At 42.0% G+C, this 17,020-nt stretch overlaps 1 long non-coding RNA gene across 1 annotated transcript in view; it reads right to left on the bottom strand.

Annotated features, from left to right (window-relative positions):
- The window catches only part of LOC133093628 (uncharacterized), a 35,416-nt gene extending 20,204 nt beyond the window's left edge, over positions 1 to 15,212 (bottom strand). The window contains exons 1-2 of the long non-coding RNA XR_009701296.1: positions 15,054 to 15,212; positions 14,783 to 14,945 (exon numbers count right to left, since the gene is read on the bottom strand). This is a non-coding gene — a long non-coding RNA (uncharacterized LOC133093628). The remainder of the gene's footprint in view (positions 1 to 14,782; positions 14,946 to 15,053) is intronic.
- Between the last annotated feature and the right edge of the window lie 1,808 nt (positions 15,213 to 17,020).

Below are 17,020 nucleotides of genomic sequence, written 5' to 3'. Positions count from 1 at the left end.
AAGATGGTATGAATCAAGATTTGTGTGAAATATGAAGAGGTTACTATTTGAGGTGCCCTAGCATGTCCCTCTCAGCCTTTCATAGAATCCCAGTCCCAGGTGGTTTAGCTCTAACTCACTTTGTTACAAAATTTTTGCCACTAAGAATAGCAAAAAATTTTGCTCCTATAATATCCTTATGCATATATTCGCTATGTATGGGGAATTTTACTTCTATGGAATAGATTCTTAAAAGTGGGGTTTGTAAGAGGAAGACTATTTTTAATTTGAAAGATATTTTCAGGTTTGCTTTTAAATAGGCTCTAACAAGTCACTTTCCACTGGTACTGTAGGGCATATTTGTCTTTCTTTCTTAAACATCCTTCCTAAGTTAATGGCTTTCTCTTCAGGGAGAAGCCAGATGCTCACTTTCCCAACATCCCTTGTAGTTTGAATGCAGACATGTGACCTAGGCTCTGCCAATCAGACACCACAAAGACTTCACGTTAGTGAGACAAAGATACAGGTCCTCAGAGAATCCAATCGATATTTCCAGCTTCTAGACATAGCACTGGCAGTCATGCCTCATTCTGGAAGCTTTGCTGCTCCATGACAGAGATAACCTGTCAACCCCTCAGTAGCGGGAATTGGTTGATCTTCTCTTAAATACACTCGCAGCTGTCAATCCCATTGCCTCTACTCCAGTTGAGGCCACCATGATCTCTTGCTGGGACAGCAGCAGCAAACTTCCACCTAGTCTCCCACTCCCTAGCATGATTAGAAACCATTTTCCACCCTGCAGCCTGAATGATCTTCCTAAAACTCAAATGTAATCATGTCATCCCCTTGCTTTTTTTTTTTTAACATCTTTATTGGAGTATAATTGCTTTACAATGGTGTGTTAGTTTCTGCTTTATAACAAAGCGAATCAGTTATACATATACATATGTTCCCATATCTCTTCCCTCTTGCATCTCCCTCCCTCCCACCCTCCCTATCCTACCCCTCTAGGTGGTCAGAAAGCACAGAGCTGATCTCCCTGTGCTACGCGGTTGCTTCCCACTAGCTATCTATTTTACGTTTCATCCCCTTGCTTTTAAAACCTTTCATTTTCTCCCGTCTGCCCCAGGCTGAAGTTTCTATTCCTTAGCCTGGCCCACAGAATCCTCCAAGAGCTGACCAGGGATTCCCTCCCCAGGCATGCCTCTTTCTTCCCATCGAATTCTATACTCTAGTCATACTGAACATTTCTCAGGTTCTTGATGGTCCCATGCATTTTCTCACTTCTGGGCTTTTGCAAACACTGTACCCTCTACTTTCTTTCCTTCTCTTTTGCCTACCTAACTTTTTCTTCTCCAGTTGTCAGCTTACATGTCACATCTCTGATTGCCCAGGACTAGATTATGTGTCCCTTCTCCAGATTACCAGAGCACCTCATAGTTCTTATCTTACCTGTGTTTTCCACTCAGTTATATAAAGGTAGGGACAGTGCCCATTATGTTCCCTTCTGCCTATTCAGTGTCTAATACAGTGCCTGGCACATAGTGGGTAATAAATTCAAATTTGTTGGATTAATAAATAAATAAACAGATGAGACAGATACTATTATCATCATTTAGTCATAGGGTAACTGAGGTTTACAGAGTCTATTTTCATAAAGTTAGGCTAGTTAACAGTGGACCTGGGACCAGAACGCATATATTCTGACGCTTAATGTATTTTCAACTATCCCTCGTTGCCCCCTTTAAATGCAATTTATCACTCTTTTAAGCTTAATAAACATCATTATGATGCACAAAACCCCTGTAAGGCAGGTATCTCAACCTTAGCACTATTGGCATTTGGGGCCAGATAATTCTTTGTCATGGGGCTGTCCTACACATTGGAAGATGTTTAGCAGTGTCCCTGGCCTCCAACCACTAGATGCTAGTAGTATCCCCCTCCTGATTGTCTCCAGACATTGCCAAATGTCCCGTGGGGGCCAAAATAGCCTTCAGATAAAAAACAGTGTTCTAAGGATACCATGCACAATCTGTTAAATCTCTACAGCTTTGGGTTGAGAATATAGGTCACAGCACAGACATACCCCACTGGTGGAAAGATGGAAGTCGTGTGCAGATTCATGTCCAAACATTGATCTTGCATCTTTTAAGCCACAGGTCACTGAGCCTCAGTTTTCTCTTGTGCAAAACTGAGATCATAACACTCAAAATTGCAGGGAGGATTAGAGAGAAGGTACATAAAGAACTCAATAAGTTACATTAATTTAACTAAACCACTGCTTTCTTTGGGCCAATAGCTAGTGGGTCAATTCACCCAAACATGCATAAAGAAAACATGACTAAAGAGAGGAGCTAGAAATTCAGGGTGGGGGCTTCCCTGGTGGCGCAGTGGTTGAGAATCTGCCTGCCAATGCAGGGGACACGGGTTCGTGCCCTGGTCTGGGAGGATCCCGCGTGTCGCGGAGCGACTAGGCCCGTGAGCCACAATTGCTGAGCCTGCGCGACTGGAGCCTGTGCTCTGCAACAAGAGGGGCCGCGATGGTGAGAGGCCCGCGCACCGCGATGAAGAGTGGCCCCCACTTGCCGCAACTGGAGAGAGCCCTCGCGCAGAAACGAAGACCCAACACAACCATAAATAAATAAATAAATACAATTAAAAAAAAAAAAGCAAAGCATCTTAAAAAAAAAAAGAAAAAAAAAAAGAAATTCAGGGTGAACTGGGATGGGTTTGATGGCAGAAGGCTTTTGCATTCTGGGAGGCCAAGAAAAACCCCAAGTTTCAGGAATGAAAACAAGTATGACATTTGAACAAGCTTATGGGCCTGCTGCCTGTTATTTATTCTCTCATAATTTCATGGTTTTTATGGAGAAAACAAGTAAAAAAAAAATCATACTTAATGATATGTTACCATTTTTTAATATGATTACACACCCCAGATTGGATTGGTGGTGGACTTGGGGAGGCTGCAAGTTTCAAGATCTATCAGAAAAGGAATCAGGTGCTTAGCAGCTGCTCACATTCTCCCTCTCCTTTATGAATTTTAACGCATTTTTATTTAGTATTTGACATACTGTGTTTGTTTACAAGATTCCTTCCATTTTGAATAGCAAGTCTAGAAAAAATATTTTTCTTCTAAGCATCTACCGTTTTTTGCTGACTTCCTACTTTGGCACAACTATGCTGCTCCGGAAAATGCTTTTTAGGGAATTCCACACGGTGTCACTGCCTGAGGGTTCAAAGGATTAAATTAAAGGGATGTAGCATTCCTGCTGGGAACAGTAGAACTCAATCCTTTAACTCCACAGAACTTCCGCCCCCTCCCTCTCTCCCTCCCTCCTTCTCTCCCTTCTCCTACCTGGGACTCCAGAATTGCTTACTCCCCTCTATTCCTAGTGAGATGCTCCAAAATGCAATCGTCTGCAACAGAGCTAGATCCTCTTACTTAGGTCTAAGGATGTCTATCTCCTGAATCCTAAAGTTGAAAATGTAAGGAAATAATATCCACCAAAAGTCATGCATTAAAATGTCCACTATTAATACTGGCCCAAACCTGGAAACATCCCATCGCAGTGGAATGTCCATCGCAGTGGAATGGACGGACTGCAGTAAATCCACACAGCAGAGCACTACAGAGCAATGAGAATGAACAGAGTGCAACTTCATGCAAAGACACCGATGAGTCTACCATTAACTAAGGAGGGGAGGCACAAAAGAGTACATGTGGTGCTCTTCAGCGATGTTAAAAAGCAGCAGGACTAATCTCTGCCGTTAGAAGTCAGCCTAGTGAAAGTCAGGAAGGTGGTAACCCTGTGTCGGGGGTAGTGACAGGGAGGGTTTCTGGGGGCTGGTTACAAGAGTGTGTTCACTTTGTGGAGAACAGTTTCTTAAGAACAGTTTCGCTTTTGTTTTGAATTTTTGAATTTTATTTTATTTATTTTTTTATACAGCAGGTTCTTAGTAATTATTTATTTTATACATATTAGTGTATACATGTCAATCCCAATCTCCCAATTCATCTCACCACACCACTCCCCACCACTTTCCCCCCTTGGTGTCCGTGCATTTGTTCTCTACATCTGTGTCTCTATTTCTGCCCTGCAAACCAGTTCATCTGTACCATTTTTCTAGGTTCCACATGTATGCATTAATATACGATATTTGTTTTTCTCTTTCTGACTTACTTTACTCTGTAAGACAGTCTCTAGAGCCATCCACGTCTCTACAAATGACCCAGTTTCGTTCCTTTTTATGGCTGAGTAATGTTCCATTGTATATATGTACCACACTTTCTTTATCCATTCGTCATCAGAAAATCTACAAACAACAAATGCTGGAGAGGGTGTGGAGAAAAGGGAACCCTCTTGCACTATTGATGGGAAAGTAAATTGATACAGCCACTATGGAGAAACAGTATGGAGGTTCCTTAAAAAACTAAAAATAGAATTACCATATGACCCAGCAATCTCAGTACTGGGCATATACCCAGAGAAAAACATAATTCAAAAAGACACATGCACCCCAATGTTCATTGCAGCACTATTTACAATAGCCAGGTCATGGAAGCAACCTAAGTGCCCATCGACAGACGAATGGATAAAGAAGATGTGGTACATATATACAAAGAACAGTTTCTTAAAAAACTAAAAATAGAGCTACCATATGATCCAGCAATCCCACTCCTGGGCATATATCTGGAAAAGATGAAAACTCTAATTCGAAAAGATACATGCACCCCTATGTTCATAGCAGCACTACTTAACAATAGCCAAGACATGGAAGCTACCTAAATGTCCATCGATGGATGAATGGATAAAGAAGATGTGGTACATATATACAATGGAATATTACTCAGCCATAAAAAGAATGAAATAATGCCATTTACAGCAACATGGATGGACCTAGAAATTATCATACTCAGTGAAGTAAGTTAGACAGAGAAAGACAAATATCATGTGATATCACTTATATGTGGAATCTTAAAAAATTATACAAATGAACTTATTTACAAAACAGAAACAGATTTTGAAAACAAATTTATGGTTACCAAAGGGGAAAGGTGTGTGGTGGGGGATAAATTAGGAGTTTGGGATTAACAGAGACACACTACTATATATAAAATAGATAAACAACAAGAACCTACTGTATAGCACAGGGAACTGTACTCAGTATGTTGTAGCAACCTATAATGGAAAAGAATACATACATACATATGTATGTATGTATGTGTAACTGAATCACTTTGCTGTATACCTGAAATTAACACAACATTGTAAATTAACTATACTTCAATGAAAAAAAAAAAGAGCGTGTTCACTTTGTGAAAATTCACCGAGCTCTCCACTTACAACTTGTGCATTTTTCCGGATGTAGATTATATGTAAACATTCACTAAAAAAATCAAACAAAAAATAAAACGTTTAAAAAACAAAACCCCCAAAATTTCCAACATTTTAATTTCTTTGAAAATCCTCTTTCTTTCACTTTAGGCCTCTCTCTCATAAAAGAATACAGTCTCATAGCAAAATTATTTTAAGCTTTAATAACACTTTTCAGAAACTAGAAGAAGAGCTGAAAGATCTGAGTTCTAGCTTCCACTTAATTTTCCTATTGATTTCTGTGAACTGTGCATTAAGCACAGAATGTTACTGCCGCAAGATACCGCAGGGATCATCCAGTAAGTCTCCTCCAACACCTTCCTTCTCCATAATAGGGAAACCGAGGTCTAGAAAAATGAAGTGACTTACTCAGGGACATGTGTTCTTTAGTAATAAAATGGCATGGAAAAAAATTTCAAAAAGAAAGTGGCAATGGCAGTTTGTGGCCCAAAATCTTCCCTGATTTCTCCTTCTATTTAAGAATGAAAATATTACTGATAGGGAGAAGCAACTGGGTCATTATATAAATACAGAACTTTATTTAATTTGCTCAATTTAGATAAGAGCTAATGCTCTCATTTGGTTATTGTGAAACAAGATTCCCTTTTAATTGGCACTTACAAGATAGTTTCTCTTTGAGACTAAAAAAAAAAAGATGAAATAGGAGAGTGTAGGTTATGCTCCCATAACAAACAGCCCCCAAATCTCGGTAGTTTGAAACAGCTCAGGTTTATAATTATGCCACGTGTCTGTCAAATGTCAGCAGGAGCTTTGTTCCACCTTTTCATGGTCCTCTGTCTGGGACTCAGGCTGAAAAGTAAGCCGGTCTCTGGATTGAGGCTGGTTGTGATGGCAGTGGGGAGAGAGAATGTATAAAGGCACACACTGGCTTTTAAACCTTCTGTCTGGAAGTGACACACACAACTTCCACATCCATCTCTGCATCAGAGCACGTCTCCTGACCACTCCCAACCTCCCATTGCAGGGAAGTACAGTCCTATGGTGAGTCGGGAAGGAGGGAGAGCTGGAATATTTGGGAACAGCTCTAATAACTACCACAAGAAGCAACTGAAATTGTCCCCTATGGGAGTCCCACATTTCCTTGTGAGTTTTACTGTAATCACTGAGACCTATGCTATTTAAATATATGATGGAGTGAAGATAGATAAACTCTGCAGAAAGTAGAACATAGACATAAAAGGCAGCATTGGCAGGTGTAAAAAAAACTCTTTCAACTGTCATTGAAATGATTTTTGTGAAAGACACAAAGTGGTTTCATCTGCCTTTCTGCAAATAATTTAGCGGCTGAATGATCAATACTCCTCTAAAGTGCCCAGGAACCATTTTGACCAGAGGCAACTAAATAAATGAATTGCCCTCCAGGGCTATAATATTAAACTTAAATGAAGGCAGCTTACATGGATGCAAACAAAGGTGTCCCTTGTGGTCACTGTAAGCATTAAACATCAACTAGGGGAGAGTGCTTTTAAGTAGAAAGGAAAAAAATTCATTTTGGGGGGGCTCTGATCTCTAATGTTAAATTTTTTAAAAAAAGAAAGAAAGAATTTGACAGGTAATAGTTTGTTTTGCATGACTTTCTCCTGTTTTTTTCTCTGCCCACAAACCTAACCATAAAGTCATCAGTACTGATAAGTTACTCACTCCTCAGCCTCTCTAAGCTGTCACTTTCCATGCTGAGTTTCAAGGGATATTGTCTTTGGTGAGTAGCAAATAAATATTGTATTAAAAAACATCTAGTTAAGACATGCATTTAAATGCACACTGGTCAAAAAGTAAAACTGGAATATGAGTAACAGTTTATTAAACACACACACCACAATTTGGCTAGTTAGCAGGTGCCAATGCATGGTTTTTCTCCGGAATTAAATATCTTGTTTATGTGCTCTCACACTTCAAATGATGCCGAGTTCAAATACTTTCTTTACAACTTGAAAAAAATGTTAATACATATAATACATCCTTCTGGTACCTCTGTAGTAGGAATACTCTTGATGCTCTACAGTCATATTATTTGTTAGTTTCAATGTCCAAGTATTTGTGTGTATCATGGTATAAGACCATACATGGACTTACGGTTGCATCATGGAATACAATTGATCTAGGTTAGAAATGATCTTCCAATTTTTTAATTCTTAAAGAAAATTTTTAGGTGAAATTTTTTTTCAATGTGGAATATAAGAGTGAAAAAGTGATATTCAGATATGATTCTGGAATATTAAATAACATTTCAATGTTAACGGCTTCTAATAAAGATATACATTTTGAGGACCACACCAAGGGTATGGGCTCCTGGAACAGAGGTCCAGGAAGGGCAGACAGTCAGGTGCAGATGGTAATTTACTGAGGCCAGGCCAAGGTGGGCCAGCGGATGGCGTGAAGAAAAGTGGTGGTCAGGAGGGCGAGGAGAGGAAACAAAATGTGAGACAGGGTCTTGCCTGCTGGGTCAGAGGCAGTGCAGATACATGAGAGCATGCCAGGGGACAAACTTCTCTGACACCCTCTGAAGGACTTCTATCTTTCCAACCTAAGGTCTCCTTGCTTGTTACGATCCCCAATAGAAGTTTAGTCCTTCTGGGACTGAATGTCAGCCTCATTCTTCTAAGAACTCTCTAGCTGGGGACAAAGGTCTTGCCTACTAGTCTGACTTAGACCTCCAAGGGTGGTCTCCATATTCACATTTGTTGCCTCAGTGCCCGAGCTTGGCACATATAGGTGCTTAAATATTTGTTGAATAAATGAATTTTGAATAAAAAAAACATGAGCAGGATGGAAAGTGGAGCAAACGGTGGTGGGCACATTCTCTTCATCTGATGGTCCCTCTTCAATAAATCATTCATTCCTGGTCTAGCACCAGGGCCCTTATGAGAACATCCCTAGCAAACAAGGCACCTTTCAGAGTTTCAGAAGGTTCATTCAATCCTTTGCCTGGGTTTCTTCCTTTGCTGGCATTTCAACTTTAGTTCTGTTGAAATAACTTTCTAGGTCCAACATGGAGACACTCCTGCCTGGGGTGCCACGTCAGCAAATGGAATCTCAGATAACTTTCGTGTCCCTATAAATGCTCCACTCAACCGGAAACATAATATATCCAGTCAGCCAATCCCCAAACACCAAGCCAACTCTGGGCCTTTTCACCCCAGACATCAATGGACTATGTGGTGGACTCTGTGGTACCAGCCAATCAGAGAGTTTCTATTTTTCTCTTACTTGCTCTTTATTCTTTATCCTATAACAGCTTCCTGCTTTCCGCCTCATTTTGCAGTTCTACAAAAAAAGACTGTCTGCTTCATGAAGTGTTAAATAAAGTTCGTTTCTATCACCTAAATTGTCTTCTTTAATCATTTTTAAACAGCTCTTACATAGGAACTCAAAGCCCCTTCGTTAACATTCATTTATGCTACAAGGTAGTTAGATTAAAAATGTCAACACTCTCATGATACAGAAGGAAGACCAAAGGTACAAGTGTAATTTCATGGGGAGGAAGTGTGGAAGAAGAATATTAGTAACCTCTTAAATTACATTGATCCTACTGTTGACTAGTGAAGAGTGAGGTACCTAATTCTGTAAATGCCAAAAGCAGCAGCAAAGCACCCATGTATAAATATATGGCCTTACAAATAAATTTGACAATGATTGCATTTTGAAAACATAGTAACTCTGGCCTCTCAGGGACAATACTCATCTTCAAACACCTAACTAAAATCTTGAGCACATAAACACCTGAAGTTTGAAGCTGAACACCCTTAGGTTAATATTTTATATCACCAAGAAAATAATAACAAAAGGGACACTGATTTTTTAAAAACATTTTCAAATACTCCAAGCTTTAATGTACACTTTTTTTCAAAGCACACATTGAAGACATCACAAACTAACATTAATATCTTCCTGCATTTATAACTATCCTTGCAAATTTATTGTGAGAACACTAATTGGGAAGCAGTATTTTCAAAATGTGTTTTAACATCTCTAGAAAAGCTTTTGTCCCCTTTGCTCTCTGGCCAACTGTGCACATCTTTATGTTCCTTCTGACTGGATTAATAGTGGATACAAACATGACATTTCTGTGATGGAGACAGCAGACCAAACCAAACCAAATCAAATTCAAGTTGCCCTTAAACTTCCAGTTTCAAAAGGATTCACCAAAGTTCTCAGCAGTTGTCCTTACTTTGGCTGTACATTAAAATAGTCTGTGAAGCTTTAAAAAAAATACAGATACTCAGACCCCAGTGGAGACCATCTGTAATCTTTGGAGTGTGGAGCCTAGAAATTTGCTTTATCAAAACTCCTATATGATTCTAATCCAGTGCTATGGTCTAAATATTTTATCCGCCCCCCAAATACATATGTTGAAACCTAATGTCCAATGTGATGGTATTAGGAGGTGGGACCTTTGGGAGGTGAGTAGGTGAGAACGCAAAGTTCTCATGGATGAGATTAATGCCCTTATAACTGAGGACCGAGACAGCTGCCCTGCACTTTCCACCACATAAGTATACAAAGAGAAGTCTGCAACCTGGAAGAGAGTCCTCACCCAACCATGCTAGCACCTTCATCTTAGACTGCCAGCCTCCAGAACTGTGAGAAATAAAGATCTGTTGTTTATAAGCCACCTGGTCTGTGGTATTTTGTTACAGCAGCCCACACAGACTAAGCCATCCAGCTGGGGTTGAGAACCCATCAGGCTACAACCATAGGAACTGAGAAGCTGATCTGATAATGTCTCTTACATCTAACTTTGTTTATTTAGAAGGCCCAAACATCTGTTAGCCTGGAAGTAATAGCTTGATGATGTTCCTCAAAGTTCTCATTTTCTTATCACCTTCATAATTTTTACCACATTCATGGATCTATCACGTGTCCTAGTCTTTAAACTTTTTCTCTAAATTAAATTACATTTTATTTTTTTTTGAAGCTCCAAAAACATTTATTAAGTTAACTAAAAAAGTGTCATCAAAATCCACACTAATAGACAAGTTCTGTTGCAACTTAAAAGGGACTTTCCGAGCTTCCCTGGTGGCGCAGTGGTTGAGAATCTGCCTGCCGATGCAGGGGACATGGGTTCGAGCCCTGGTCTAGGAAGGTCCCACATGCTGCGGAGCAGCTGGGCCCGTGAGCCACAACTACTGAGCCTGCGCGTCTGGAGCCTGTGCTCCACAACAAGAGAGGCCGCGATAGTGAGAGGCCCGCGCACCGCGATGAAGAGTGGCCCCCGCTTGCCACAACTAGAGAAAGCCCTCACACAGAAACGGAGACCCAACACAGCCATAAATAGAAATAAATAAATTTAAAAAAAAAATCATTTAAAAAAAAAAAAGGGGGACTTTCCAAAGTCTTTAGTGGCTGTGGAATTTTGTACTGAACATCATTGAAGTAAGTAAGTAGTCCACTGGGCTGGGCCTTTGTTTTAGGGGACCATTGAAGGAAACCACCCACCTTGGCCAGGCACAATAATAACTGCTTGCACCTGTTGTCTCACAACAGGAGGTCCCGATAAGGAACACGGTGCTGCCTCGGAAAACTAACGGGGAGAATTCGGGAAGGGTCAAAAGGGGGGAGGAGACACCAGCCCAACCTCCCAGAAACCCTCACCCTGGAATCCATCTTGGCTGAGAGATGCACAGGCGCCACCAGGAAGGACCGTGAGTTAGACCAAATATGGGCACAAGCAAGATGATTGGCCAGAGACAACCTGGAAGGTAACCCCATTACCATAAAACCTGAGACTGCGAGCCACAGGGCAGAGCAGTTCTCCTGGGTTCCCTTACCCTGCTGCTCTCCCCTTGAGCACCTCTTTCCAATAAAGTCTTTTGTTTTTGTCAGTATGTGTGTCTCCTTGGGCAATTCACTTCCAAGTGTTAAAGAGACCACTCTTGGGCCCTAGAAGCAGGTCCCCCCTCTTCTGGTAACATGTGGACTTTTTGGTTATATGGCCTCTAATGTAAAGGTGTTTTGCTATAACTGGATTTGACCTCTTCCATATAAGAAGATCTAAATTTTAACGCAAAGTACTTTTGGGCTATGTTCTTCATGGCCGTTAGCACTGCTCACCTTGTTCTCATCTTTCTGACTGACAGTTCACACTGGCATCAAAGGTGAATTCACGAGCGTTGAGGTGAAATATTGTTAGACAAGCCTTCTTCTGACGAGCCTCAAGCATTGCTTCAAAATCAGTATTGTCTGCCATTTTCTCTACATGCCTGGGCAGGCTTTTGGGTCCCTGCGGCGCTTGTACTCAGAAAGAGGAGGGCGGCCACTGGCTGTTGCTGTTAAGTCTCTAGGCCCCAGGCCGTGGAACCGCACACCCCAAATTTTGGGCTCTGAGAGCGGATAGGCCCCAGTGAATCTAAAAGAAACAATGGGATCAGAGGACCCCGCACGAGAGTTCAGGACGGCAGCTTCGGCAGCTCAGGATACATCCCTGTGACAGCAGCAGCAAGCTCTCTCCGCGCAGAGCCCGCAGCACGGGCTCTCGCGAGAAGCTGCCTCCACGTCTAGTCTGGAGCTGCGAAACATCACGAGATCTAAGCATGGCCCCAGCGACCCTGGCCCGTGCTCCCGCAGTGACTGCGCCACAGACATTCCCATCCCCCACTCAGAGAGGTACTTTTGACTCCGCACTCCAGATAGGCATCCACATCTCCTAAATCACATTTTAAAACCGAATGATAATTAAAAACAAAAATTTTTATTACAACTGTAAATAAGAAATCAGTAATATTTGCCATCAAGAGAAGGCAATGGGGGAGAAAAAAGAAAAGCAAAACCAAACACCCTTGTGTTATTCAAAGTAAGCCAGACACTGTTGTTTGCCTAAAGGTATCCAGACAGAGGTCTGCTCTCTGTTAACAAGGGATTGGAGAGTCTTGTTCAGTCACCTAGCACACTGACCCCTTGCCTCAGACCTAGGCCTAAGGCTTAGGGCTACTCTTGGCCATTAGGATTGTTCAGGAAAGGCCGTGTGAGCCAATTTGTGCTGATGAAACATGAGGAGGAAATTTCCTGGAGGCTTTTGGGGAAAAAAATTTTTTTCTCTCTTTTGAGAGACCCTGAAAGATAATGCATCTCTTCCTCTGGATGCTGACTGGGGCCAATGTTGAGTACAAATGCCCTCCCTGGAGCAGCCTCAGCCATGGGAAGAGCTGCTGCCAGCCCAAGAGTGAGGCCAGATACTAGAGGCCCCAGAGCCAGCTCAGCAGACCAGCCAGGACTCCTCCCTCCTGCCCTCTAGGCTATTTCAGTCCTTGAGAACATCCTGAGTTGGGTTTTCTGTTTTTAGCAACCAATCACATCCTAATACAGGGGAAACAACAAGTGTTTAAAGGTATACTGGCACCTGACAGAGACTTGAGGATTGGGAGAGAAATGTTAAAGGAGTAATATCCGTATTGATTCAAGGTCGTCTAATGGCATGTATATCCATCAAATAAGGTTATCTTAATGGCATACAACCCTCACTTGGGAAGTATTTGTCCTAGGTTGGGAGAGATTGATGGCTTAACAGAAACAAAGCTTCAATAGGCTATGCTTGACTTACGTTTACTTCTTGATAACTTTTCTCAATAAGAAAATCCAAAGTGCACGTTGCCAGCTGCACTTCAACTCCCATAGGAGTCTTTGAAAGTGTGGGCTGGGGATGGGGGAAGAATAACTCATCAAAATAGTGTCTGTGCCTCTGGCATTAAGCATGGAGCTCTCTGAGCATTTCCTAAGTCATATCCTTTAATATAATCATTTTATTTGGGGGAATCTAATCTTAAAAGTAGAAAAAAACTATGCAGAAATATTTTAAATTACTATATATTTTATAATAATGAAGTGATCTAAATGCCCAGCAGTAGGAGAAGATTAGGTAAATTATAGTACATCCACTTGGTGGCATATTAGACTACTAATTACAATGATGTTTCCACTAACAATACAATGCCATATAACCACCTCTCTATTAAATTGGTCGGTGGAACATGCAGAAAGAAATATTGTACAGTATTTTTTAAACCTTTTGCCCACAACCCAGAATAAAGAGTTAACTGAAAAAAAAAAAAAATGCCCAATCTAAAAGTGGCTAGCTATGTTTTATTCAGGGACCTTACTGAGGACTGTAATTGGGGAGGCAGCCTCTCAGATAGCTCTGAGGAACTGTTCCAAAGAGGTAAGGGAGGAGCCGGGATATATAGGAGTTTTTGCGGGGGGAGAGGGGGGAACAATAGTAGAACATCAAAAGATCACTGCTAATCACAAAGCACAGACATCTCAAGTTAATGATTTTAGTGCTTTTCTACCTATGGGAAGGTGAAAGAGTCTGGGCTCATTGAAACTATTCCTTTGATATGCATCTTAACTATCTAGGGTCAGTATCCTGTTTTTCCTCCATCCTGAGTCCTGAACTCCTGGCAGGGCGCACCGTGGTTGGCGGTGGTGCCCTGGCTGATGGCTTGATGGCAGCCAACGTTTGTTGTTTACTGGAGTGACAGGCAACCCTCTTTGTCCACACAGTTCATTTTGCCTCTTGACCCAGGACATCTTATACATACTTTTATTACTAACACAACGGCTGCAGGAAACCACGCTTGCCAATGCTGGGTGTCATGCATTTTGGCATTTTATATGAGCTTCCATTGGGTCTTTTCCAGTTCTAGTTAGACCCACCACATGGGTTTCATCACCAATGACGGCTCGTGACCCTTCACGGATTGAGCATGATCCCAAAGATGGAAAAAGAACAAATGACAAAAATGTATGTCTAGAAAACATGCTTGGGGAGAACGTGCCAAACTGTCAACAGGCTTGCAACTCCAAGGGATTTATTTATATTTTCCAATTTGTCTCTAATAAACTTTACTACTTTTTATAATAGAGATAATATTGCCATAGTAATTCTTAAGTTGTTCCCAAGGCTTCTCCTCTCCAAGCTAAGTAATCTCAGTTCCTCGCAATCCAATCAATTCACTTTATACCTCCTGATAAACTCCTGAGACCAAAGACAGGGGTGGCAGCCAGAGCCACAGGCAGCTTGTGAGCCTGAGCCACACCCTGAACAGCTCTGGGCTTTAGCGCTTCCTGACTCAGTGCCCCACGTGACCACTGCTGAATTATGTACACTTTAATGAGGAGATTGATGTCACAGTTATCTGAATCCTTGATTTCTCCTTTCCGTCCTTTCTTCCAACACAATTTTATTGAGTGCCTGTTATGTTCCAAATACTATTCTAAAGCTATATAAAAATATCTGTTTGTATTTTTCAGTTTTTCTATAATGAGCATGGATTTCTTCTGTAGTTAGAAAAAAATACACATTGTTTTAAAGGAAGACCTTAAGACATAGATCTTGCCTTCAAGGTGCCCACAGCCCAGGAAAGAAGCAGTCAGGTATTTTGTTTAAAATATGTCAGTATGGGACTTACCTCAGTCCCTTGCACACCTCCTGCTCCGGCCAGAAAGTGGCTCCTCCGAGAAGCTTTTAATTATTAGGGGCAAAGGGGTTTGTCTTTCTCTTTGCCCAGGACACCGTGAAATTCGTCTGACTCCCATCTCTGCCCCCACTCCTTAAATCTCCATTTCCATTTGCTGGTTGAGAGAGAGAGAAAGAGCAAAAATGGAGAGAAGAAAGAGAGAGAGGAGGGAGAGAGAGGCGTCTAGCCCAGCCAGAGCTGTTTGGATTGAGGTGGATTGTACCTTGGCCGTAAACATCTGACTGAGGTTAGTGTTGGGGGAATCCTGTGGTGCTGGGAACACCCTGTAACTTTGCACCCTTCTGAGCTTGAACAGCGTCATGCAGGCTAGGTGGTCCATCAGAGTTTATTTCGCTGGTTTTCCAAGTGTGTCGTGGATGGCCTGGCTGGTGACCTCTGGAGGAAAGAGACAGCGGCTCCATATTGGTCTGGCATCAATGACTGCAGCCAGATCTTTCTGGTTATTTTCAGGTTTTCTCAGTTAATGAGTAATGTTCTGATGGTAGCTTCTCTTCAGGACATTAACTTCTGATTCTGGTATTTCCCCGAAGAGGTTCAAACAAGTTCGCAGACAGCAAGCTGGATAAGTCACTAGAGAAAACTGCATAAGACTCTTAAATCTATGCTCCAGTGGCCGTGCTCCTGGAGAATAATTGATTTATCACCATCTTGTTGAAGGAAGTGTCTGTTTGTTTTCCAACATGGGCCGCCTGTCAAAATGTAATATAATGCCAGGGGCAACTCCAGTCAGTCAGGGATATTTTAACTCAGCAATTCCTTAACCTTTTGGACTCTTGCTGTAATCAGAAAAATTTCCCCTCAGCATATTCTTTTAATAATCCCTTGGACACAGTCGTGGCAGATTCTGACATGTCTAACCATCACAGACTGCCCGACCTGAGTGTTCACACAGCGTGTGTCCGCCTTCCAGGGCCACGGTTCTGCTGAATTGTGTTCTTCTGATATTTGTGGGGCTGCTCAGGGAAAAAAGAGGTGTCCGGGAGGCTGGGAGGCAGGTTTCAGGGTTCTGGAAAACCTGGCGAAAAACATTTCTCTCCAGTGCCTCTTTTGTTTGCACCTCATGATGAATATTCCTTTGGCCGTTTTATAAACAGACTGCTAAAATGTCACCTTTTTAGAAGTGTGAGCGGCTCGTTGCAGAGGACTGCTGGGAGTCAAGCAGACCAGGGGCAGGAGGTGCCTTGGCCTGAGTTGGCGATTTGACAACAAGCAAGCTGTTTGTCTGAAGAGTTGGCCAGGACTGGAGAATTTCAAGGTACCATCTTTCACGCAGACAGAAAAAACAAAACAAACCAAAAACAAAAAACCCTGCTGATCCTCTGAAAGTCAAACAGGGGTTTCTGGGTGCACTTCCGTCTCCATGAATGTCTCTCCGTCCTGTGTGTGAGAAGCATGGAGGACAGAGCAGCGAAGATAGTCTTAGAATCTGGAACAGGAGGGGCCAGCTGGTCTAGAAAGGGGGTAACCCCACTCTCCTCCCCCAGCCTTGTCTCTCTTAGGAGCAATAAACAATAGCTCATGGAACGAAGCAGACAGATAAAATGGGGTATTTACCAACCCAAACAGCCGGTCTGTAGAGTGCGAATGAATTAGGTCATCTTGATAATACATTTGGGATCCCCAGAAGCTGAATATATTGTGAGGCAAAGGAGCATATTATTTGAATTCACGCTTGTTCGATTACTGCAGAAATTAGTTGTAACTGGGTTCAGGCCCATCCAGCCCAGAGAGAAGGTGGAGCCTGTCCTGCTTCGCTCATTAGCACACCATTGATGGAATTCCATCTGAATTCCAGAAATTCCCCGGAGACTCATAAAATATACCTTAGTTGCTACACAGGACACGTTGGAAACTGGGAAAATAAAAGTCTTAATCTGTAAACTGAGGAAAAATACTGGACGCCTCAGGAAAGGAAAATGCCCAGGGCTTCCTAAGCTAATGGGAGCTGGTCCTCCAGACAGAAAGCCTGTTTCCATTCAGTGGCTCCCAAGGCCTTATGTTCAGCAGGCCCAGATTTTTCTCAGCTCAACGGAGCAATGCTTGTTGACAGATAAACCTGCTTTACATTTGAATGGTTCAGATGCAGCAATTTTTCACTGGAAGCTTACAGATTATAGTTACAACCCATTGCCTCCCATTGGTAATGAATGATTTAAGAGCGGTGCTGTC

The sequence above is a fragment of the Eubalaena glacialis genome, chromosome 6, assembly GCF_028564815.1.
Source record: "Eubalaena glacialis isolate mEubGla1 chromosome 6, mEubGla1.1.hap2.+ XY, whole genome shotgun sequence".
NCBI classification, from domain to species: domain Eukaryota; kingdom Metazoa; phylum Chordata; class Mammalia; order Artiodactyla; family Balaenidae; genus Eubalaena; species Eubalaena glacialis.
Note: the sequence above shows the minus strand (reverse complement) of the source record. Positions and strands in the feature narration are given on the sequence as shown.